The sequence below is a fragment of the Acinonyx jubatus genome, chromosome D1, assembly GCF_027475565.1.
Source record: "Acinonyx jubatus isolate Ajub_Pintada_27869175 chromosome D1, VMU_Ajub_asm_v1.0, whole genome shotgun sequence".
Lineage (NCBI taxonomy): Eukaryota > Metazoa > Chordata > Mammalia > Carnivora > Felidae > Acinonyx > Acinonyx jubatus.
The window spans coordinates 102,984,716-103,009,291 of NC_069390.1; the positions used below are offsets into that span (position 1 = coordinate 102,984,716).

The window sequence follows — 24,576 nt, forward strand, 5'->3', positions numbered from 1 at the left end:
TGAGAGCAGATTTTGATAGTAAAAGAATAGAAAGGCAGCTGAACTCTCAGTGGGCAGGAGAAGGCCAACAGCTGCAGGGGGTGAGTGGGGAAGAGAGGCAAATGTATTTGGGAGGCTGGGGTCCCGAAACACATGGAAGGCTGCTTGCTTGGCACACCGCCAAGGCTCCTCTGTTTAAGAACCACCACATGGGGATTAGAGGTTCTGAGCGGCCAGTTGCTCTCGGCAGTGGGGATTTCTGAAGTGGTCTCGTCTTTTTGCCGTCATCCACCTCTGCTTTTTGCACCAACCTACGTGCTAGGGTCAAGGTTAGGCTTTGAGGTATGAACTTTAGAAGTTTGTGGGCCGGCTCACCTGCCGTTTCAGTGGTCCCAGTCTTTAAGTTAATGACTGTGCTTTTCTCTGATCCCAAGGATCTGCTCTCAGCCTCCAGCAGTTTTAGGAAGACTTCGATCCTTGTCCATAATTTATTGAAACATCAAGCTTCTCAAATGAGGCCACCTTCAAAATACTGTGAAGTGGGAGAAGTTGGTCTTCCTAACCCACCAACCCAATGGCTTCTCTTCCCACCAAGTCCCCTTCTAAACTCGAGCTGTTTCCCAGATCAAAAAAAAAAAAAACAAAAACAAAAACAAAACACAACCAATTTAAAAAAAAAAGGCAATTCTGCTATAAGAACACCAATTTCTAAAGTAGTCAACTATAGGAATCTGGTTAAAGAAATTGGCATTAACCAGACAATGGAATATCCATGCAACTGTTAAAATAGATGAACTAGATCCATACAGGTTGATATAAAAGATCTCTAAGGAATACTGTTTAGAGTGTGGGGAAGGTCCAGTTGCCCTATGGGCCTAAAGGGACAAACTCATACCCTGCAGAAACAGGAAGAAGCTTACCTGTCAATCACCAGAAGAGATCACTGACAAAGCCCGCCCCTCAGCAGAAAGCCAGACCTAAATGTTTGAGCACAGGGGGACGGCAGAGTTTGAAAACAGTCTTGTGCTTTGTTCCAGGAAAAAGTAAAGCTATTCTCCTCTACGTGGAAACCTGACACCAACTGAAACGAACAGAGTCAGGCATGATTTTTGCATATTTATGCCTGCCTTTTGGGGATGGAAAGCAGTTACCTTAAGATCCAAACCTCTAAGTTATAAGTTTCTAAGCATCCAGCATTCTCTTTGTTTATTTTCTTCTTTCATACCTGAGCATTTCAAAGATCTTTGAAATTGCTGTGAGACCCCCTTCATGCTAGGGACAAAGGAGGAAAGGAGGTCTAGGACTTCTGGGTCTAAATTTCAAAGAGGAAGTTCTACACCCTCAAGTGGGGCAAGTGAATTAAGTGAGACAGCAGTGAACGGGAGGCGAACTTCAAGGGGTCAAGTTCTTTCCCTTCATGCTCATATCTGGATATCGTTTTTTAATAATTTGTCTCTACTGGAAGTTTTGAGGTTACCTTAGCAGGATGTAGCAGAGAGTGCCACATTTCCCCTGGTACCACACATGTTCACTGATCTTTGGCTAGGCAAATGGCTGTGTGGGATAAAGACTACACTTCCCAAGCTCCCTTGCCAGCTGTGGCCAACTGACTAAATCCTGGCCAAAGAAAAGGAAGAGAATATGGTAAATGCAATGGTAAATGGGATTTCTGGGCAGAACCCTTAAAGAGAAAGATTCTGACTCTTCCTTCTTCCTTTTCTCTGCTGGTTGGGAAGGTGAACATAATGGCTAGAGCTGGAACAACAATTTTGGATTTTCCACAAGGTAGAAGCTTCATGTTGAAGATGGAGGGGAACAAGAGACAAGGATCCTGGGTTCCTAATGATTGTAGATTCACTATACCAGGACAGGATAGCCAATATGTATTTGAGAAATAAACTCTGATTAAGTTTAAGCCACTGTTGTGCTGGATTTTCTATCACCCACAGCCAAGCTTAAACCTGGCTGATAGAGATAGAAAATCTTCTGAGGTCTTCTGCCTTACAAAAATCCAAGAACTTTATCGTGTGTGTGTGTGTGTGTGTGTGTGTGTGTGTGTGTGTAAATCTTTTCAGAGTCCTGAAATAGGTCAGTAGTCATTGCATGCCTCATGGAACCGAGAATAAGATTATCAAAGAGGGTTCCGGAAATGGGTCCTGTGCTCCTTCCTCTATTTCCCTAGAGAAATCTCATTCCTGTAGTCCTATGGAGTCCTAGAGACTCCATTCCCTTTTTCTACATCCCAACCTAGGATCACTAGCTAGGCTGCAGCATCTGTGGGCAGTAGGTAAGAATGAGGCTTTTTCAGAGTTATCTTGTTTTATTTCAGAGCCGCCTCAATTAATTCCTTTAACAATGCAAATGGCTGTGTCAGGATGTCCAATTACAATGCTCCCTGAGTCTTCAGATAAGAACTCCAATTGTGATACTGGACTTTTTATTCTTTTTTCCTCCCATAACCCAGATTCAACCCAGCTTAAGGCAAATTTAAGCAACATTTCATCAGAACTGATTCTTCTTGGGGCACCTGGATGGCTCAGTTGGTTAAGTGTCTGACTTCAACTCAGGTCATGATCTCATGGTTCATGGGTCGGAGCCCCACATTGGGCTCTGTGTTGTCAGCTCAGAGCCTGGAGCCTGCTTCGGATTCTGTGTCTCCCTTTCTCACTGCCTCTCCCCTGCTTGCCTTCTGTCTCTCTCTCTCAATCCCTCAAAAATAAATTAATATTTAAAAAAAAGATGTGATTCTTCTTTTTCAATTCACTCTCTCAGGTAGAACACTGCCAAGATGCAGATTTTTGTGAAAAGCCCTAACTGGAAAGACCATCTTCTCAAAGATGAACCCATGAGTACAATAAAAAAAAAAATGTGAAAGCCAAGATTCCCCTCAATCAGCAGGGACTCTTTTTGCTGGAAAAGCAACTGGAAGATAGATGCACCAATGTCTGATTTTACAGCATTCAAAAAGACACCACTTTCGTTGTTGAGATTTCATGATGCTACCAAGAAAAAGAAGCCATCGCACATACTCCCAGGAAGAACAAGCATCAAAGAAAGAAGGTGAGGCTGGTTGCTCTGAAATCTGGCAAGGTTGATGAGATGGGCAAAGTTGGTCACCCTCTTCAGGAACATCTTTCTGACGGCTTCTTCGTGGCAAGCCACCTTGACACACGTGACTGCCAGAGCTGTCTAAACCTTGCTTCAACAAACCAGAACTCAAGTCAACATGTGTGTACTAATACAAGACCAGAATGACTTTGAATATTGAACAGAATTTCATTCTTTTAAATACAAAGATCTTATCCTCAAAAAGACAAAACGATAGCAATCTGTTCTGGAGAACAGATCAGTGGTTGCCAGGGGTTACAGGTGGGGAGAGGATGTGATTGCTAGGGGCAGGAGGAGGAAGATTTTAAGGGTGATGGACGGTTCTGTATCCTGGTTTGTGTTGGTGGTGATTCCACCAATTTATATATGTGTTAAAACTCACAGAACTATACATGGAAATTTAAAAAAAAACAGTCTTACTGAATGATAGCTTTTAAATTAAATTAAAATTTAAAGACCTTTTCTAAGCAGTTAAAAAATAAACAGACCCATAGACTAGTTCATTAAGAAACTAACAGTGAATGTTTCTAGACTGCCAGCATCCAGATGCCAGTCTTGTGCTGTAATTCACACCCAGAGGTCACTATGTCACATGTAAATGGCTGCACAGATGAGCTCTTAGGTCACAGGGGGCCAAGCTACTGGTGGAAGGACAGTAGGACAGTAACTATGCCACAAAAGCTATTACATCTTGTTACAGAGAGATGGTACACGGTGATTCACAGGAAACCTCCAAAGTGTGCAAAATAAAGCAGCTTGCAAAAGAAAGAAAGAAAATGTTCGCTAGCCCCACCTGCCTAGTTAACCAGAAAAGTTACAACCACCAAAAACAAAAACAGAAACAAAGCAAAACAAAACACAAAACACAAAAACCCTATGCATGATGTATGCGTTACAGTCTATTCTTTGTGGATACCTGTATCAGCACAAAGCTTCCTGCCTGGAGGCTTCCAACGGCTCACAGAAACTCAAAACCAAACATGGAGCTGGGAAGGAGGTGGGCACATAGGGAAGAGAGTTCCAGAAGGAGATTAAATTTCCCATTGGCACAGTCTGATGAGAACGCAGAGTCAAAATTAGGTTAATTTTTTTTAATTTTTTTTTAACGTTTATTTATTTTTGAGACAGAAAGAGACAGAGCACGAACGGGGGAGGGTCAGAGAGAGGGAGACACAGAATCTGAAACAGGCTCCAGGCTCTGAGCTGTCAGCACAGAGCCCGACGCGGGGCTCGAACTCACGGACCGCGAGATCATGACCTGAGCCGAAGTCGGCCTCTTGACTGACTGAGCCACCCAGGCGCCCCAAAATTAGGTTAATTTATGGACAAGTACAGAATTTGAGATTTCCTACCTATCTGAGTAAGACTGGGGCTGGGTTGCTTGGGGCTAAGATTTGGTGCCCACCGTGCAAACAAAACTCATGCACTGATCACTGTCAATGACTAAATCATACTCCTTCCTCCCTTCCACACTCTCTTTCTCTACAGGTGAGGGGGACCTTATCTGTGCCTCACAGCACTTCCCTTCAGCCCACCTGGGAAAGACAGAGGGTTCCCATGCATGGTCCAGGGAACAAACTCAAGCATCCTCCTTGTCTCTCTACTTGTCTGCCTCAGGACTTTCTCCCTCTAAATCCCAGTTGGGGGCACCTAGGTGGCTCAGTCGATTAAGTTTCTGACTTGATTTTGGATCAGGTCATGATCTCATGGTTTATGAGAATGAGTCCTGTTTTGGGCTCTGAGCTGACGGCATGGAGCCTGCATGGGATTCTCTCTCTCTCTCTCTCTCTCTCTCTCTCTCTCTCTCTCTCTCTGTCGCTCTCTGTCTCTCTCTCTCTGCTCCTTCCCAGCTAGCGCTCTCTGTCTCTCTCAAAATAAATAAACTTAAAAAAAAAATAAATTCCAGTTGTTAAGAGCAGCCTGAAGTTAGAGGATTAACACTCCCAAGGGCAACCCTCAGTCAGTGGAATTGGGAGTCTGAATGAGTGCATCAGTGGGAAAATTCCAGCAAGTTCTCATTAGGATTGAGCCTGGCTGCCCACCATGGTAACCACCAGCTCCCTATCAACTTTTCCTCCTTCCACGTCTCCCTCACCCCTTTCCCTTGGATCACTGACAAATAAACTCCTCCCCAATATTCGCTTCAGGCTCCTCTTTCAGGAAAACCCAAGCTGAGACAATTGCCTAGATCCCCTCTCTCTGCTCCATGTCACTCACTCATTCCATGAGGTCCTAGAACCAGCTCCTGGATGCACATTTCCAGCAAGTACCAATGGCCAGGAAAACCTAAATCTCTTAATGTCAATAAATGGACCAAGATATTTGGCTGTTTCTAATGAGGAAACCACAGTCACCTCCCCTGTGTCTCAGTCGCCTTTAACCATTGCGGGAAAGTGCTTGTGCCTCCTCCCCCAGTCCCCAGCCCAGATTCCCTGCACACCCCCAACCCCGACCCCACCCCCGTTGTAACCAACAGGCCCTGGTCCTTTTGGTCTTCTGCCTCCATTCGTGTAATGAGCCCCAGGAGGCTGGTGCTCTAAGCATTTAGGTGCCCCCGGAGGCCTTGAAATTACTTCACTAATTAGGGATGTGAAAGGGCCTGCATCTGACACCAGCATTACACCAGGTGGCATATCCTTCTCCGCCCTATCACAGCAGTCTGTTCAAGCCCGTTGCCTTCCAGCCACAACTGCTCAGGTTAAGATGCGTCAAGATGGAAAGCTGCCACTTGATTAAGATAAAAATAAAATAATCAAAATATGTAACACATTCCTCCTTTGAACAGATGGCCGGGGAGCTTGCCTCATAACACTGAACATCAAAAATGAATCAGAGGCTCATCTTCCTGCTTAATCAAGGATTTGCTCACTGTTTGTACTAGAGCCAGGGAGTTGGAGATGCCATCGACAGAGGTTGAGAAACAAAGAGGAACCATCGATTCCATCATGAGCCTCTCCTGAGCCTCGTCCTCCGAACGTCAGCTCACACTAGTCTGCATCAGGCACCTTGTCAGTGTGTGCATGGCGGAGGGGGGGAATAAGAGGGTATAAAATAAATGAAAAATGTGTCAGTTTACCCTTTCAAGAAGGCCTGCAGCTACCTTTTATCAGACTGTAACTGTTGGCTTTTTTTTCTAAGGAAAAAGTGTTCCAGCCACCTCATGTTTTTTATCTCATGGAGACATCCCAATCCAGACACTTGTCACTTTACTCCAGTTACAACATTTCAGCACATTGCATTATGATTTATTTGTTTACTTAGCTCCCTTGAGCTCTTAGAACGCAAGGATAATTTCAAGGATAATGTGACTTAACATCACAGAGCCCAGCACAGACTTAAAATAAGCATTTGATGAATGAATGAATAAAAATAATCAGAATTATTGGAAGAGACTCTCAATTGATCTAGCTTCTTCCATTCTCTTTGCTCAATTCCACATGGCCACCTGTTTAAGTCCTTCTAAAACTTTCAGTGAGACAGACCTGCAGGTGCTATGAAATTATCTCCACAGTGAGGTAAAAAAAAAAAAAAAAAAAAAAGGGAAGACTCAGAACAATGCATATATAATACATGTATAATTGATTTAAAAGGAGAGAAGGAACATGTACAAATGTGGTTTATATATTCCTAAACATTTCCACCATAGACAGGAATATTAAAAAATGATTCACTCTAGAGAGGGAGAGCTAGAAAGAGGGGATGGAAAATAACCTTCTTTTTTTTTTTAACATATCACTCTGGACTCTGAATTTTTACCTTTGTGCATGTATTTCTAGTTTTTTCAGTTTAAATAGTCAGCTAATAGTTACTTTAAGAACCACTGATTAAATTACTCTCCTACTCAAAAATATTTATTGACTGCCTATTTCCTACAAGTTAGTTAATTTCATAAATCCCAACCTCACTTTCTTTTTTTTTTTAATTTTTTTTAATGTTTATTTATTTTTGAGAGAGACACAGACAGAATGCGAGTAGGTTAGGGGCAGAGAGAGAGAGGGAGACACAGAATCGGAAGCAGGCTCCAGACTCTGAGCTGTCAGCACAGAGACCAATGCGGAGCTCAAACTCACGAGCCGTGAGATCGTGACCTGAGCCAAAGTTAGACGTTCAACCGACTGAGCCACCCAGTCAGCACCACTTAGGCGCCCCCCAACCTCACTTTCTAACTTGTCCCTGGAATAAAGTCTTCTGCCGAACCTCTCACTCGTGACTGAGCCTCTCACACGACGGGATCATTTCTATTAGCTGACAGAGCTGTTCACAAATACACCAGTTCCCCTTCCAGGCACATGCCCCCTCTAAATCAGGGGTTGTCATGTGGCATGCCTCTAATGGGCAGGGGTGAAAGGTGGAAGAGTTATGAGCTTGTGGCAGGCACACACTAAAATGGCTCTCTAAAAATAATATAAAAACAGCGAGGGGACAAAATATAAGAGACTCTTAAATCTAGAGAACAAACAGAGGGTTGCTGAAGGGGTTGTGGGAGAGGATATGTGGTAAAGGACATTAAGGAATCTACTCCTGAAATCATTGTGGCACTATATATATGCTAACTAACTTGGATGTAAGTTAAAAATAAATAAATTTTTTAAGTGTACAATTTGATTATTTTTAATATATTCAAAAAGTTGTGAATCTTGCCATAATCTACTTTTAGAACATTTTGATTGCCCCAAAAGGAACCCTATACCATTACCAATCACTCTGTATTTCTGCCTCCTCTTAGTCCCTGATGTAAATACTATTCTACTTTGTATTCCTATGTGTTTCTCTGTTCTGGACATTTCATATAAAGGAAGGGATACAAAAAAACATATATATATATTTCTCTCAATGACCCTCACTTCCTGACATTTACCCACTTGTGTCGTCTCCTCCCTTGAGTAGGAGCTGGACCTAATGACTTGCTTTTAATGAATAGAATATAGCAAAAATAATGGGATGTCACTTCCAAGATTAGGTAAAAACAAGACGGTGGCTGCTGTCTTGCTGTCATGCTCCCTCTCCCTGGCTCTTTTCTTGCTCTGATAGAGGCCACTAGCAAGAAACTAAAGGTAGCCTCTGGCCCTCAGCCCAACAGTCCTTGAGTAAAGAAATCCTGTGAATAACCCATGTGAGTGAGCCTGGAGTGATCCCAGCCCTGTTAAACCTGGAGGTGACTGCTTCCCCACCTGACACCTTGGCTGCAGTGTTATGGGAGACTCAGAGCCGAAGAATCCAAGAATCTAAGCCCTACAGAAACAGTGACATAATAGATGCATGTTGTTTTAAGTCGCTAAGTTCTGGGGCAATTTGTTATGCAGCAATACATAACCACCACAGAGCTACTGAACCTTTCCCTTTCCACGCTGCGGTGATCCTGAAAGCACAGGTTGAGACAGACCTCATCCCTGAGTGCCCATGATGAGCAGAGCCCCCTACCAACCCATACTGAACAAGGAGGGTGAGCAAGATACAAACCGTTGTCTGTTGGGGTTGTTTGTTACTGCAGCACAACTTAGTCCATCCTGACGAATGCATGATGAATGTGAAAGCGCTGCAGAATTTCAAAGTATAATCCAAATGTAAAGCATTCCCATTACTACCTAAACACTGATTGTTCCAACATGCTAACCTTTGACCCTCTCTCTCTTCTCTAGCTACTCACATCTACTGTTCTTCATTCTGACCTCTCCCATACACTACTAACAACCCCAGCCTATAGCTGTCGGTCCCCTCCTTTGAACACTAATCAGCCCCATACTTCTCTTTCACATCACGTATTATGACTTTAACTAATTATGTGTATATCTATTTATTCACTATCATCCTCATTAGAATATAAACTCCATGAGGACAGGGATCCTACTGGTTTTATTAATCATTATGCTCCCAGAACCTGGCACAGTGCCTAAAACAAACATTTAGTATTTAAATTTGTTAACATTTATTTATTTTTGAGAGAGACAGAGCACGAGTGGGGGAGGGGCAGAGAGCGAGGGAAACACAGAATCTGAAGCAGGCTCTAGGCTCTGAGCTGTCAGCACGGAGCCCAACACAGGGCTCGACGCAGGGCTCAAACTCACAAACTGCACAAGATCATGACCTGAGCCAAAGTCAGATGCTTAACTGACTAAGCCACTCAGGCACCCCTACAAACATTTAATATTTAAATGAATGAATGAAGGAGTGAATGAATTTATACACTCATATCCTCCTCTGTAGACTCATTTTGACACAATCATAGAATGTTTTGCTAGTTATTTTCACGTCTGACTTGCTTATGGATTATATCTCCCAAGTAGATTATGAGTCCCTTCAACATGAATCATGCCCTTCATGTGGCCAGTACACTTTGTAGTCATAACACAGTATGCCTTAAACCTAGTGTAATGCCTAGCACAGTGCCTTGCTCATGGTTGGAACACAGTAGCTGCTAAATTAATAATATACCACGTGCTCAACAAATAACTGATAAACTAATATAAAATAAGCATATATATACAATGGTATGATACCATACAATGGTATGAATAAAATTCTAAAGGATATAATAGAGCAAATGAGTGAGGAGTGTAAGTTGAGAGCAGACAAGAAAGGCTTTCTGCAGGAGAGTTTGGACAGGAATTTGTAAGGAAGCAGAGAAATGACCTCGCATTTAATTAGGTACTGTGCCAGGCACCAGGCTAAATGCTATGCATGTGTTATTTTGTTTAACCTTCATATCAGCCCTACCTGGCATGTGCTATTATCCCCACTTTGCAAGTGAGGAAACAGGCTCAGAGAGGGTAAGTGATTCAAGTTCACAGAGCTAACAAATCGCAAAAGTAACAACAAACCAGATCTGCCTTTCTCCAAAACCCATCTCTTTCTACCATGCCAGAACATAAATTTGGATTTAAGCTTCACTGCACCATGTATTGACTATATGACTTAGGCAATCTGCTTAACCTCTCTTGCCTCAGTTTCTAAAGTTGGGATTAATCATAGTACCTGCCTCACAGGGTTGTTGTGACTATCAAATGAGATAGCATATGTAAAGTGCTTAAAACACTACTGGTGGGTACTCAAAAGCCACTAATATAATTTTACATTTTTTAAAAAATGGATTTCAGGGGTGCCTGGGTGGCTCAGTTGGTTAAGCATCCGACTTTGGCTCAGGCCATGATCTCATGGTTCACATGTTTGAGCCCTACATCAGGCTCTGTGCTGATAGCTCAGAGCCTAGAGCCTGCTTCGGATTCTGTGCCTCCCTGTTTCTCTACCCCTCCCCTGCTCATACTCTGCCCCTTTCTCTCTCTCTCTCTCTCAAAAATAAATAAACATTAAAAAAAATTTTAATGGATTTCAGAAAAAAATACATTTTCCCTTCCAAAAAGGAATTTTTATTAATACATCTTTCATGGACACCTGATTTTATCTAATATTCCTACATCCTGAGCTTTAGGACTGCAAGAAAAAGGAAGTTTCAGTAACATGAAAAGCCATGTGGGAAACCCAAGGGAAGATTTCAATGCACCTGCATATTCAGTCCTTACCCACTCCACACATTGCCCTTTCTAGCCTGGAATCTGAAACACTAACCCAACGAGAGGCTAATCTGACAGGTCCTCAGACAGGACTGGTGACATAATTTTCAGAACCCAGTGCAATATGAAAATGTAGGTCCCCTTTTGCAAAAGGTATTAAGATTTTCAAGACAGTGACAGCATAACATTAAACCAAGCACAGGGCCCTTCTGAGCAGGGGGCCCTGTGTGACCACATAGGTCACACACCCGTGAAGCTATCCCAGTCCTCACACCTCTCCAGAGAGGGCCAAAAACAGCTGCAACAGTCGGAGGGAAATGAGCAAAGCCCACCGCGGATTCCCCATCCAGGCAAACCTTGACATCCCAAACTCCCTCCTGCAAATTAACTCAGTATTTTGATTAAAAATCATTATAAACTTGTGGGTGCAACAAAAGAAGAACTTGATGTTTTAATACAACTCATTAGAGCAACCTTTATTGGCTCCAGAAATAGAAAGAGGATATAAAATAGAAAGATTAGTTTAAAATCAACACTGCACTGGTAAGGGCGGTCGTGATTCCAGGAACATTAATTGCTGGGTCGTCTCATTACTGATTAAATAAGAAATCTCAAATACCATTAGACAATTGTGATTAAATATATGTCATTCTAATTGAATGTGTGGTTTATTGCCTTCCACTGAATCGGGAGGTCACCTTCCTGTTTTGTATATTTGGAAAGGGCACATCTATGCAGTGACAGCACACGGAGCCATTATTTCTCAGACAGCCCTGAAACCCTCCGAGTTGTATCCTAAAATATGGCTGTGTTTGCAGGTGGGGAAGGAGTGTGCCATACAATAGGGAACCTGAGATGATGAAAATAAATCCCACTTAATGTCACGGCTAGGCACTTTTCCCTTGCACCTCATTACCTGGCTCTGGGTTTTCTGACACTAGAGTCATTTTGCAGTCCCTCTGGTTTTGGAGTCATTTGAGGACTAGAGGGAGTGGAGCGTCTCCTCGGCTCAGAGAGGAAGCTCTGAGTCCTTGAAACTGGATCTGGCTGGGATCATGAAGAAATGAAAAACCTTTGGTCTAATCTCTTACTCACTTCTGCCAATGAATCTGGTCAGAAGAGTCTTCTACGGCCCATTCTTTGATTTCCCAGGGACAGGATACAAAATTAATTTTGTCACCACTCTGGTGTTCACTACCCACGTTATCCCATGGGACATGGGCTATCATCTCCCCCACCCTGCTCCTACTTTGTTTGGATTAAGAGGCAAGGTGAAATGGGACAAGCATCCGGCTGTGTGCCTGTGAGTGATATCACCCCACAGGGCACATAATCCAGCGAGAGGACAGGATAGCACTAGCCCCAGGCCACCCTGGAAGGATTATGCAGTAGGTTAAGTTGCTCTTAGGAGCCTTTTATTGCCCGCGCACGCACATGTGTGCACACGCACTGAGTTACCATGATCTTTCTTTTTTCAGTTTATTTATTTTGAGAGAGAGAGAGAAAGCACGCATGTGAGCAGGGGAGGGGCACAGAGAGAGGGAGAGAGAGAATCCCAAGCAGGTTCCAAGCTGTCAGGGCAGAGCCCAACACGGGCCTCAATCTCAGGATCTGTGAGACCATGACCTAAACCAAGATTAAGAGTCAGACGTTTAACCACTGAGCCACCCAGGTGCCACCCCCCGCCCTCCACCATGATCTTTCTAAACTCCAGCCCTGGTCACATTGTTACTTCACTTCAGGTGAAAGCTGGGTTTTTCTTGCTAGCTGGGTCTTCACGGCCCCTTACCACCTAACCCAACCTCCATCCCCCAACCCCTGTCTCCCCCTGACAGCCCAAGCCTTGGTGCAGACTCTCAATAGACCCAACACAATGACATCTCTGTGTCTTGGCTCACATCGTCTGCCCTGCCTCGAATGCTCCTTTAACTGTTATTGGGAAATTACTTGATAGTCATGCTGCTCCAGAGTCACTATCAAGGAAGAGAGAAATTCTCCCCTTCTGAGAGTTAAGCCATTGTTCCTAAAGTCTAGGGCTCCCCTACCACCAGGGGGCAGTCAAAAAGCTTTTATATTTCAGTTCAAAGGAGGCAACAGGAGGAGTCCACTCAGTTGCAGCCTGTTGGTGAGGGCTGAGATTTGGCAGCTGGTGGCCACATGGTGCCAGGGGGAAATTCGGGCACCAAGCCGCAGCCTTGGGAGCCGCAGTGTGATGTGACAAGAATGCTGCCACCTGCAATGCTGCTCATCCCCCAAGGGAGCAGGCTGTCCTGGACAGGAGGCTGGGGACAGTGCCAGACAGATGGTGGAGGGTGGGAGGCTGAGACAGTGCCAGACTGATGGCGGAGGATGGGAGGCTGGGACAGTGCCAGACTGATGGTGGAGGACGGGCTGTGAGAGGAGCCTCAGGTCCCTGCAGAGGGGAAAACACACACTGAGACCCACATCAGTTCTGGAGGTCCTGGAAGGGCAGTGTTGCCACAAACGATGACTGGAGGTCAGATGTCTGGTCAACCTGCCTAGCAGGGACTCAGAAGCAGAATTGGGATGATTAGATACTTGTACTTACATATCACTGAGCAGCTCATACCAGACCCGCCTGCCCCCTCTGCCCACACAAGGTGCTCCCCATCCCTCCGTGAAGCCTTCCCCCACTGCTCCCACCGCAGCCTCACGTCCATTCTGCTGAGAGAGTGCCAACCACACAGTGTGCTGGCATATCCCAGGCTAGATGAGGCCTACTTCTGTACCCCCAGTACCTAGCACAAGGCCTAGCACTCAGCACATGCTCACTAAATATGGAAGGCAGGGAAAAAGGAGGGAAGGAAGGAATGTCAGGCTGCCCAGATCACTAGGCTACCTCCAACACATTAGCAAACCAAGCCCGGTCCCAGCCCTCCAACCCAGCTACTTCCACCAGGCCCTGCCCTGTGTGCCTGCCTGTCACACTCAAAAGAACCCACTACCCTACCTGACTCACAGCAGGGCAGTGAAATGTACTGGTCAGAAGCCCTGGCTCTGGAGCCGGCACTTCTGAATTCAAATCCTAGCTCTGCCACTTATTAACTGTGTGACCTTAGAGAAATTATTTAACCTCTCTGTGCTTCATCTACCATAAAAGGGATATAATAACACCCTACTCCATCGGGCTCTTGGGAGGGATAAATGAGTAGAGCATGTAAAGTATTTAGAAGGATACATGGCCTGTAGTAAATGATATATAATGACTGCATTATGATTATCTACTTAAAAACATCTCTCCCCGGGGCGCCTGGGTGGCTCGTCGGTTGAGCATCCGACTTCAGCTCAGGTCACGATCTCAGTCCGTGAGTTCGAGCCCTGCGTCGGGTTCTGGGCTGATGGCTCGGAGCCTGAAGCCTGCTTCCAATTCTGTGTCTCCCTCTCTCTCTGCCCCTCCCCCTTTATTGCTCTGTCTCTGTCTCAAAAATAAATAAAAACGTTAAAAAAAATTAAAAAAAAAAAAAAACATCTCTCCCCAATAACCAGGGGCTCCCTGAGGGTAAGAGCTGTGTTTATTTTTATATATTCAGTACTTAGCACAACTCCTGGCCTAGCTTAGCTTAGGCATCAATAAATGACTGATGGATGCATGAATGAATGAATGAATGAATGAATGAATGAATGATATAGATTGTAAGTCAGAGTGCGGTCCTCTGGAAGCCTGTGGAAGAGAGGGCCCTGAGGGAGAGAGGTTGAGTCAGCTTGAACACTGCTTGGTAAGGGGCAAACAAGTGTGCAGTGGGCTAGACGAGGTGGGGAAGAATCTCCAGGGGTGCCAGGGCCTCGCTGCTGGTATTACAGGCCAGAAGGTCTTGGGATTAAGATGGTAGGCCACTGGGAAGGAACGGAGACAGAAAGAGCTGCCTTTCTCTTGCCCTTCCCTCCTGCTCTCTGCATTCATGTCCCTCTCTTCTCTTTTCCCTTTTCTCCACCTCCTTACCTCCTCCTCCTCTCCATCCTCAGGAAGAGCAAGATATATAGCAAAGCTAACAAGGAAAGCGGGCTGGGTCACTACTACTGTGTAGGTCGATCACAGACAGAAAGGGCGTGCACTAATATCTTCCTGCGGCTGCATTTAGCCGCCCCTCCTGGCTGGTATTTCTGTGGGCAGAAAAGGCATCAGCACTTCTGTGCGGTCTGAAATAAATGATGAGGGAAGTACAATCACTCGATTGACAACCTGCCTGCTAGATGCTCATACAGGAAGGCTTTCTTTTCTATTTCGTCAATTCTTCTTTGGTACAAAACAAAAATCAATAACTCACTGCAAATGTACAACTTTCCCAATTTGGAAGTTCAACTTTTAAGCCTCCTTTACATACGCTGCCCTAACTCAGGGCTGGGGTCTGGAGCACAGAATCCTGCCATGTCGTCCATCAACACAGCCAAGAGATGCTGTGTTGGAAGCCAGAGCCACAGACAGCACCAAGAAACATTTCTCTCCATTAGAATTTGTAGCCAAAGGTCCCCAGTCTGCTCTGGTTCTAGAATCTCATTTCATTTCTGCTGTGCACTTCGCAGGCTGGTAGGTATGACAAATTGTCTTATCTTTGTCTAACCTTTGTTGGACCCATGCTGGCTTCAGGGTTTAACTTTAATATATGGCTTCAGTTGAATAGCAAAGTGGTTCTCTTAAAATGTCAGACTGTAAAATGCTGAGTCATTCACCAAGAAAAGGCTGGTCCTAAGTAGAAATTAGAATCACTGGGGCACATAGAGTAATACCACATATCTTCCGTCTAAATAGAGGGAGACGGAGCTTAAGTTCAGATCAAATTTAGAAGGTAACTCTGAGCTCCAAAGGGACTGTTTGCTCTGAAACACAAGAATGAATCAGATAGAAGGATGAAGCATCTGTTGAAATATTGTCATTCCTAAAAGCAAACACAGTGGTGTGGATGTGACATTCAACAGTTTATGTACTTAACAACTGACTAAGCTATACCAGATGAGACAAAACTATGAAGACAGGCAAGCAAACAGAGGTGTAAGAAGTGATACAATCCTGCCCATATGCCTAGAAGGCTCTTTTATTTTTTGGCTTTGTAATTGTACTGCCTTTACATTTATAAGTGAATTAAACACTCCAGCAATAATTGTTTCAGGCTGGATCATGGCTAAATCCCAAAATCAGCGGGCAAGATATGATGAGAAACAGGATATTTAAAGAATCTCCCCCCACAAAATACTTATTACAAAGGTAAAAACAGCAACTTTACAGTGGAGAAACCAGGAATGAGATATCACAGTTAATGTCACTGTTATGAAAACAAAGAGAGGTCACATGCCTCCCTGTAGGATGCTCTGAGGACACATCACTTTCATGATACTTTTGCCAGAAATGCATAACCTGGATTTAAATTGCAAGAAAACATCATAGAAGCCCAAATTAAGACCATTCTGGAAGATAACTAGCAAGAACTTTTAAACAGTGAAAAGGTTATGAGGGACAAAACTGAAGAACTGGCCCAGATGAAAGGAGATTGAAGCAGGACAGTACACGCAATGTGTGACCCTGGATTGGGTCCTGGGCCACTAAAGAGGTCTTGAGTGGGAAAAATGGCAAAATTTGAATTGGATCTGTAAATTACAGTATTGTATCAGCTTCCCACACTTTTATTTTTTTTATTTAAAAATTGTTTTTCTTCTTTTTTTTTATTTTTTAATATTTATTTTTGAGAGAGGGAAAGACAGAGCATGAGTGGGGGAAGGGCAGAGAGAGAGGGAGACACAGAATCCGAAACAGGCTCCAGGCTCTGAGCTGTCGGCAGAGCCCAACGTGGGGCTCAAACTCACGAACTGTGAAATCATGACCTGAGCTGAAGTCAAACGCTTGGCCAGCTGAGCCACCCACGTGCCCCTCAACTTCCTGCTTTTGATCATCATAGTCCTGGTGATATATGACGGTAGTATTTGGGGAAAGCTCGGTGGGGGTGTATAGGAATTCTTTGTACTGCTTTTGCAACTTTTTTTCTTAAGCCTAAAATGAATTAAAAATCAAAGTTAACAATAAATAAAACTTTAAGTGAATTAAAGGATCTCAATTAAACAATTACAAAGATAGGACAAAGGAATGCTTGCTCTGTAAAGGCCTTTTCCCCCGTCTTGGAGAAAAAGAGAGAAAAGGGTTTTGGTAACTGTTTAAAACATAGTAATACTATCCACAATATAGGAAACTGGCTATATAAACAATGAGGCATATGTCATGGATTTCTTCTTCCCTCTAATTGTGTAAAATCTGCACATCTTTCATCAAGATGGACAACGGGGCTCTGAAGCTAGAAGAGCCGGTGTGAAGTGAGGGAGCACGGCTGTTTTCCTACAGAGCAAAACAAAGCCAGCCAGCGCTGCTGCGTGGAGACAGGGCGCGTCGGCAGAGTTTCGCTGACTGCATCTCCTCCTCCATAAAAAGGACCCATCTTAGCGCCCGTGCTGAGAGACAGAAGGGTGCAAACGGAGTGTCACTGCTCTCAGGCAGTGCAGGGCATGGCAGTGCCACCACTGAGCTGGGAGCATCCTGGGCCACGGCACTGCGGCTCACCTGGCTGGAAGGGACAGCGGCCAAAGGAGCCAGCCTCACTCTGGAACAGCTGTATTTAAAGTCTCTGGCTTCAGTATTCACGCCTCCTCTAGGGTTTCCTCACCCTGCTGAGCAAGGCCTGGGATGGTGAGGGTCTTCGGCAAGGGAGGGGAAGAGCCCCACACTCATGTCATCACCGAAGTCATGTCATTTGGGATTTCGGGCCAGCTCCCTGCAGCCTCCCCACTCCATACTACCTTCTCACCAGCCTGCTGCCCACTTCCAGGCTGCTGTGTTAAAGGCGTGAGTTACGTTTCACATCAACATGTGGCAAAGGCAGAGATTCAAGGCAGGAGGGTGCCTGGGCCTGGGATGAGGCAAGGAGACTGGTGGGCTTGGGTCCCACCAAGCCCCTTTTCATGGAGCCTGGGGTGGGAGCCCTCATTCCACCCCCACCATGAAGAGATCTCATTCACTCCCCATCCACTGTACTCACACCTGCTGCCTCCAGCCCATTCTCAACCTCCTGGAGCGCAGAAAGCTTACTCTCCATTCTTGAGGACAGCACAGAAGCCAACAGCTCCTCCAGAGCCTGCACTGCCTGCTTCACAAGGCAAGGGCCAGCCAGGCAACATTTGGCGTTGTCTGCCCATCAAAGTCACTGTCTGACCCAGGCGTCCTATCTCTTATCTCCTGTTCCTATCCCAGCCTGTGTCTCCCCTGCTCCTATCCCAGCCTATCCTCCAAGAGCAAACGGAGGGTGGGAGGCTACTTCCCAGCTCTCTGGGTGCCATTCTCCCTCTTCCCCAAACAGCTAAGTCAACAAGTGTTTGTGGAGCCTCTGCTGCCTGTCAGATAAGCCACAAGTGTCAAAAGCAATCTGCAAGAGTCTTCAATGTCAGACAAATCAAGATGCAAGTTCTGGTCCTAGAGTTAATGGCTGTGCATTCTGGGCTGAGTCACTACCTTTTCTGATTTCAATCACCTCATCTGCACAATAGAGAAAACGGTATGTACCTTGCAGGGTTGTTCTGAGGCTCAAACAAAATGATGTCTACAAAACACCTAGTGCAGGGTACAGCACACGCCAGACAGTGAATGTTCAGTTCCAACCACTTTAATAATACAGTCATTGTTGATTGAGCATACCAGTCTCTGGTGTGGGCCTACATATCACCTGCGTCATCTCATGTGAGCTCGTCATAAACCCATGAGGCAGTGTTTTTCATGCCCTTACACAGGTCAAGCAACTTGCTGAAGGTCATACAGGCAGGAAGTGGCAGAGCCAGGACTCAATCCTTGTCATCCCAAATACCAGGCTTTCTGGTCTTCACAGCATGGGCATCCTCCCCTGCCACCCTGCTTTGTCATACATCAGGACTGAGCTGACACCAACACAAGGGGCAACTGGGAAGGACCAGATCCCAGAACCAAAGGACGCACAGCAGCAGACCCCATGGTGGAAAGAAAGGAGGACCACAGCCCCAAGTACAATCAAAGTGATGGAGTCTCATAACAGCTTGGTGGAGGGGGGCAGGGGAGGGCTGGGTAGCCAACAAGTCAACCTGGCTGACTGTGCACTACTGGGAACTGGGGTCTGATGCATCAGAGTACTGCACTGTTGTGGTTGGTATGAGGGAGGTATGCCCGGCAGATTACCTTGTGGTTCTGGAACCAGCAGGAGCACCTGGGAGCTTGCTAGAAATGCAGAACCTCAGGCTCTCCTGGATCAGATATGCAACAACAGCCACAGGTTTTTCTTACGTAAAGTCTGAGAAGCATGGGGTCAGAAAGTAGCTGGTCCTCAGCCACTAAATTGGGGAAAGCACACAATGGTGGTTCTCAACCTTGACTGGACATTCATTCACCCAAGGAGCTTCTAAAAAATCCCAAAGCCAGGGCCAACTCCAGATCACTTAAGTCAGATTTGGGGGGGCGGTGGCAGGACGCAGGTATCAGTGTTTTAAAACTCCCCAGGTAAGCATGAGATTTTGCTTGTTAAGAGGAAGAAATGTGGGGGCACCTGGGTGGCTCAAGCGGTTGAGCGTCTGACTTTGGCTCAGGTCATGATCTTGAAGTTCATGAGTTTGAGCCCCACATCACGCTCTGTGCTGACAGCTCAGAGCCTGGAGTCTGCTTCGGATTCTGTGCCTCCTACTCACTCTCTGCCCCTCCCCCGCTCACTCTCTGTCTCTCAAAAATAAATAAATGTTAAAAAATTCTTTTAAAAAAAGAGAAAGAAATCTGGAGTCAGATCCAAATTCTGACTCCATTTACTAACCATGTCACCTTGGGCATATCACCCCACATCTCTGAGCTTCAGAGTCCTCAATTGTATAGCAATGACAATAACAATATCCAGCCTACAGGGCTGCTTGTACGGATCTGTGACCCAGGAATCGCAAATGACCTTGCAAACTGTAAAGTGCTACAATGGTAGTATCTACTCCTTTGCTTTTCATGTCACATTTCTTCTGAAGCACAAAACCAAGGACAGGAAGGGAGGCCTCCTTTCTTTTGGTTTTGTTGTTTCATTTAATCCTAATTCATCCTCACAAAGTCCCTAGAAGGCACAGAAAGAGAGAATCACCTACTGGATGACTCACTTAGTGTTTACTGGGTCCCCTGCCTACCCTGGTCCCCATCTCCTTCACAACGCTCTGTGATAGGTGCACTCTTAAGGAAGACAGCCAGGTCTGACCTCCATACAGTCTGATAAACCCATTGGCCCTTTTAGCTCCAAAGTCTCATCCAGGATGCACGTGTCCTGGGGGCTGGGGTCAGGAAGACTACCTCAGTCTCAACATGGAGTCTCTCCCTTCTGGTCACAACAGGGTAGTCAACTGCAGGCTAAATGAGGAGGGTCTGCTAGAAAGAACAGGGACATGGAGAAAAGACCTGTGTGCAAGTGTGGGACTTCAGGTGGGGAAGGGTCAGGTCCAGAATTTTATGCTTCACTCCAGCTCTACTTCTAACTTACTTACATCATCAGATGAATTGTTTAACTGTTATAAGGTCCCACCTCTCTTCATGAGGTCATGCTACAAATCTCTATTAACCACTGGAATGTTGTTGGAAAGTTATGAATGGTCCATATGATGTCAATTAATAAAGAATGCATTATGCTTTATTTAAAACACTTGCTAAATGGTAAACAAAGCATTGTTATCTCCATTTTAAAACTTTTAAAAAGTGAGATGTGCCTGGGTGGCTCAGTCAGTTGAGCATCCAACTTTGGCTCAGGTCATGATCTTCCAGTTTGTGAGTATGAGCCCCGCGTCAGGATCTGTGCTGACAGCTCGAAGCCTGGAGCCTGCTTCGGATTCGGTGTCTCCCTCTCTCTCTGCCCCTTGCCTGCTCACACTCTGTCTCTCTGTCTCTCTCTCAAGAATAAACATTAAAATTTTTTTTTTTTTACTTTTAAAAAGTGAGATTTGGGTCCATTGATAAGATTGCCCAAAGTCTTGAAGTTTTATGTAAAAGGCTGTGTTCAGGAATAAAATCCATGACTCCTGGCCCTTAGCCTCATGCTCGCCTACACTGCTAACTGTGGCTGAATTCCACTGAGTGTAGCCATGAGAAACGTATCTCCACTTCTACCTCCACAGAAAAAAACAAATGGTAGCAGGTGTGCCACGTCCAGTTGTGACTGGTCCTGCTTTAGCATCAAAGGAAGATTTAGTTTCCAAATAAAGTCATTTCTAGAAAGAAAGTTTGCAAAATGTAGATCTCATATTAACAATCTTCCTGACTGGAGGGGGGTGGGAACAATGCCAGGGAGAACACAATGGCAGACAGCTGGAGATGCAGGTGTGCAGCCTTGTAAATTACTCACAAGAGCAAACTCTTCACAAGAGCAAACTCTTCACGAGAGCCCCAAGACCCACAGCTTAGTGGGAAGACCAGGGCTCCTTTCCACCCAAGTAACCCACAGTCCTGAGAGGAGGATCACGGCCGCCATCCCAGCTCCCCTCAGGACAGGACCTAATGGGCTTTATTCCAAACATCAAGAGTGATAGGCACCTTTCGGGCATCTGCCCAGATCACAATGGGCCTCTTTCTTTGGGAACTGCCCCCCACCCTTAGGTGGAGCCAGCAGTCAGGCTGGTACCTTCACAATACATATGCAGGTGCCTTCACACACCCAACCACTGTTGACTGGGTGGTCAAAGTGGTCACCTGACCCGGGCCAGGCCCATCAATTTCTCTCTCTCCCTGGAGTCTGGAGTGAGGGCAGGCTCCAGGAAGTAGCATCCATCCATCCGAACTGGGTTACTTGAATGGAGACAAGGAAAACTCAGGAGCTATAGGGCATCCATTTCATCCCACACATACAGAGAAGTGAAGTCACAGGTACATCCTGAACAGGACTTTGTTTACAGTTAAAGTTTCTTTTGGAGGGAAGTGGAGGAAGAAAGGGAATGAAGGGTCTGTGTCCCTAACAGCTTCAGAGCTCCTAGTCCCAACTCTTAAGAGGCCCAACTGTCCTTAGATTCTGCAACATCTTCCTGCGTCCCAAAATACTCTGTTTTTTCCCTTTTCTTTTCTTTCTTTCTGCCCTGTCCCCCACCATCCTACAATTGGCTGTAGTTGGTTTCTGTTATTAACAGCCAAAAGAACTTTGAAAAAGACCTCAAGTCAGAGAAATAACTCCCACTTTGATGATTGTTTGACATGGCTACATGCTACTGAAAGAAGTTCACCCCTGCTTCCTCCAAAGACCCCTGCAACAGAATTTAGAGAAGTATCTAAAGACAACTTTGGACCCACTGGAAGCTACATGAAGTGCTTTAAGTTAAGCGGAACATGATAAATAAGTAAACTGAAGTAGCCTCTAGACCTAATTTAAAAAAATAATAATAATAAAACCAGGTCCACTTAGAGCTTAAAATGGCATCTGGCTAGATACTCCTGAGGATGTGTCTCTAAACTTCTCCCTAAATTACTTATGACATAGAAAAAAGACAAAATTCACAACACTGAAAATGAAGACTAATCAACAACCTGTTAACCAGAATCTAGGAGTTTCTGTTAATTAAATAAAGCTAATGAAGCTGAGCTGCATTGAGACAAATAATCCATGTTTCTACTTGATTTTCTTTAATGTTTATTTATTTTGAGAGAGAGAGAGAGAGAGAGAGAGAGGGAGCAGGGGAGGTGCGGAGAGAGGGAGAGAGAATCTCAAGCAGTCTCCAGGCTGCCAGCGCAGAGCCCAATGTGGGGCTCAGACCCATGAACCATAAAATCATAACCTGAGGTGAAACCAAGAGTCAGACGCTTATTCGACTGAGCCACCCAGGAGCCCCAATTCATGTTTCACCTTGTAAACAGGGTAGTCTCATCCACCTAAAAAATTATGGGAAGACTTTGCCTTTCTCCTACTTTCCACCCCCAGTTAAAAGACCCAGGGCCAAAGCAACCAAAAATCTGGTTTTTTACTCTGGGTGCTACTTTGGGCCTGGGCCAGCAAACTTTTGCATCTTGCCCAATATAACTACATCCATTCACAGAATACAATTCCCGGGAAGGCATGGAGCAGGAAGTAGAAGAGGACTAGCAATGGCTCATCACATTGTGGAACGTATTTATTCCACATATGATGCTTTGCAGGCAGGATGAAGGCAGTCTGTGCTGGTGAGAAAGATTTGTGCATACTCTGTCAGTTCTGAATGTTACAGGCAGAAGTAGGAGGAGATCCCACAACAGTTCATCAGTTCATCATTCATCAAGATGAATCCTATCAGTTCTGGGAGCTACAGGGGAGCTGTGCACCTCAACTGGCCCTCTAGCTACAGACCTAAAAAGTCTTGAGCAAAGCCAAGGACAACCCACACTTCCTCTGTGTTAGCAAGAACCAAGTCTCCATAGAGCACTACCTGCTTAAAGGTAAGTAAAGTGAAGGGGGTCAGGGTCGAGGGGAGATCCTCATGGGGTCTACAGAAAGACAGTGCCACATTTGAGAAAGAGAGCATCACCCAGAAGACTAAGAAAAAGAGCACACCTCTGAAGATGATTTGCTATAGAAACCAGAAGAAAATTCGGGGAAATTGGCATCTATAATATGAAAAACATAATGTGGCCCTGTGAAGTTAAACTGAAAACCATATGGAAAACAAGCTGAAATAAAGAGAGATGAGGATAACTTTTACAGACTTCCATGAGAGATGATATTTTAGGTTCTTACAAAAATGCAATGACAGGGGAGGGCTCTTTTGCTATGCTAAGCCTAATTGTGATTCTTTTAAAATAAACAATGAGGGGGGCGCCTGGGTGGCTCAGTCAGTTAAGCGGCCAACTTCGGCTCAGGTCATGATCTCGCAGTCCGTGAGTTTGAGCCCCGCGTCGGGCTCTGTGCTGACAGCTCAGAGCCTGGAGTCTGTTTCGGATTCTGTGTCTCCCTCTCTCTGACCCTTTCCCGTTCATGCTCTGTCTCTCTCTGTCTCAAAAAAATTAATAAACGTTAAAAAAAATTTAAAAAAATAAAATAAACAATGAGGGGCACCTGGGTGGCTCAGTTGGTTAAGCATCCAACTTTGGCTCAGTTCATGATCTAGTGGTTTGTGGGTTGAAGCCTTGCATTGAGCTCTGTGCTGACAGCTCGGAGCCTGGAGCCTGCTTCAGTTTCTGTTCTCCCTCTCTCTCTGCCCCTCCCCTGCTCACACTCTGTCTTGCTCTCTCTCTCAAGATATAAATAAACATTAAAAAAATTTTTTTAATAAAAAATAAAAATAAAATAAACAATGAGACAGAACTTTTAGGACACAAGAGGTAGAAGTTAGTTTAAAATTTTAAGAGTAGAGGGGCACCTGGGTGGCTCAGTCGGTTAAGCGGCCGACTTTGGCTCAGGTCATGATCTCACGGTCCGTGAGTTCGAGCCCCGCATCGGGCTCTGTGCTGAGAGCTCAGAGCCTGGAGCCTGTTTCAGATTCTGTGTCTCCCTCTCTCTGACCCTCCCCCGTTCATGCTCTGTCTCTCTCCGTCTCAAAAATAAATAAATGTTAAAAAAAAATGTTTTTTTAAATTTTAAGAGTAGAGTTTTTAAAACAGTTCATCCAAAACAATATTAAAACAATATTCAGTTATTATCCACCCAAGTTTCAGCCCTTTGTGAGAGATCTCTTTTATCAAATGTCTGAGCCAATCAGAAGACCACACACCCACTGGGGAAAAACTGTATCCTGAAACTTTTTTTTTTTTTGGCAGAAATGATGGGAGTGTTAAAATCCAATAATAACTTCATTACCTTGTTTGAGACAGTTTCACTGTAAAATTACTCTTCTTTTACCAGCAACAATAAAAAAAATTTTTAAGAAAGCAAATTCAGAGCCATTCTTAAAGAAATCTTTTAGAAAAGATACCTGGTGATTTCAGAATATGTGTTATCACAGTAACTTCAGCTGCTGTACACATACATTCAATATTTGTATACCAGATGAAATA

General features: G+C 44.8%; 1 long non-coding RNA gene across 1 annotated transcript in view; it reads right to left on the minus strand.

Moving 5' to 3' along the window:
* The window catches only part of LOC113593181 (uncharacterized), a 116,184-nt gene that overhangs the window by 43,539 nt on the left and 48,069 nt on the right, over positions 1 to 24,576 (minus strand). The window lies entirely within an intron of this gene.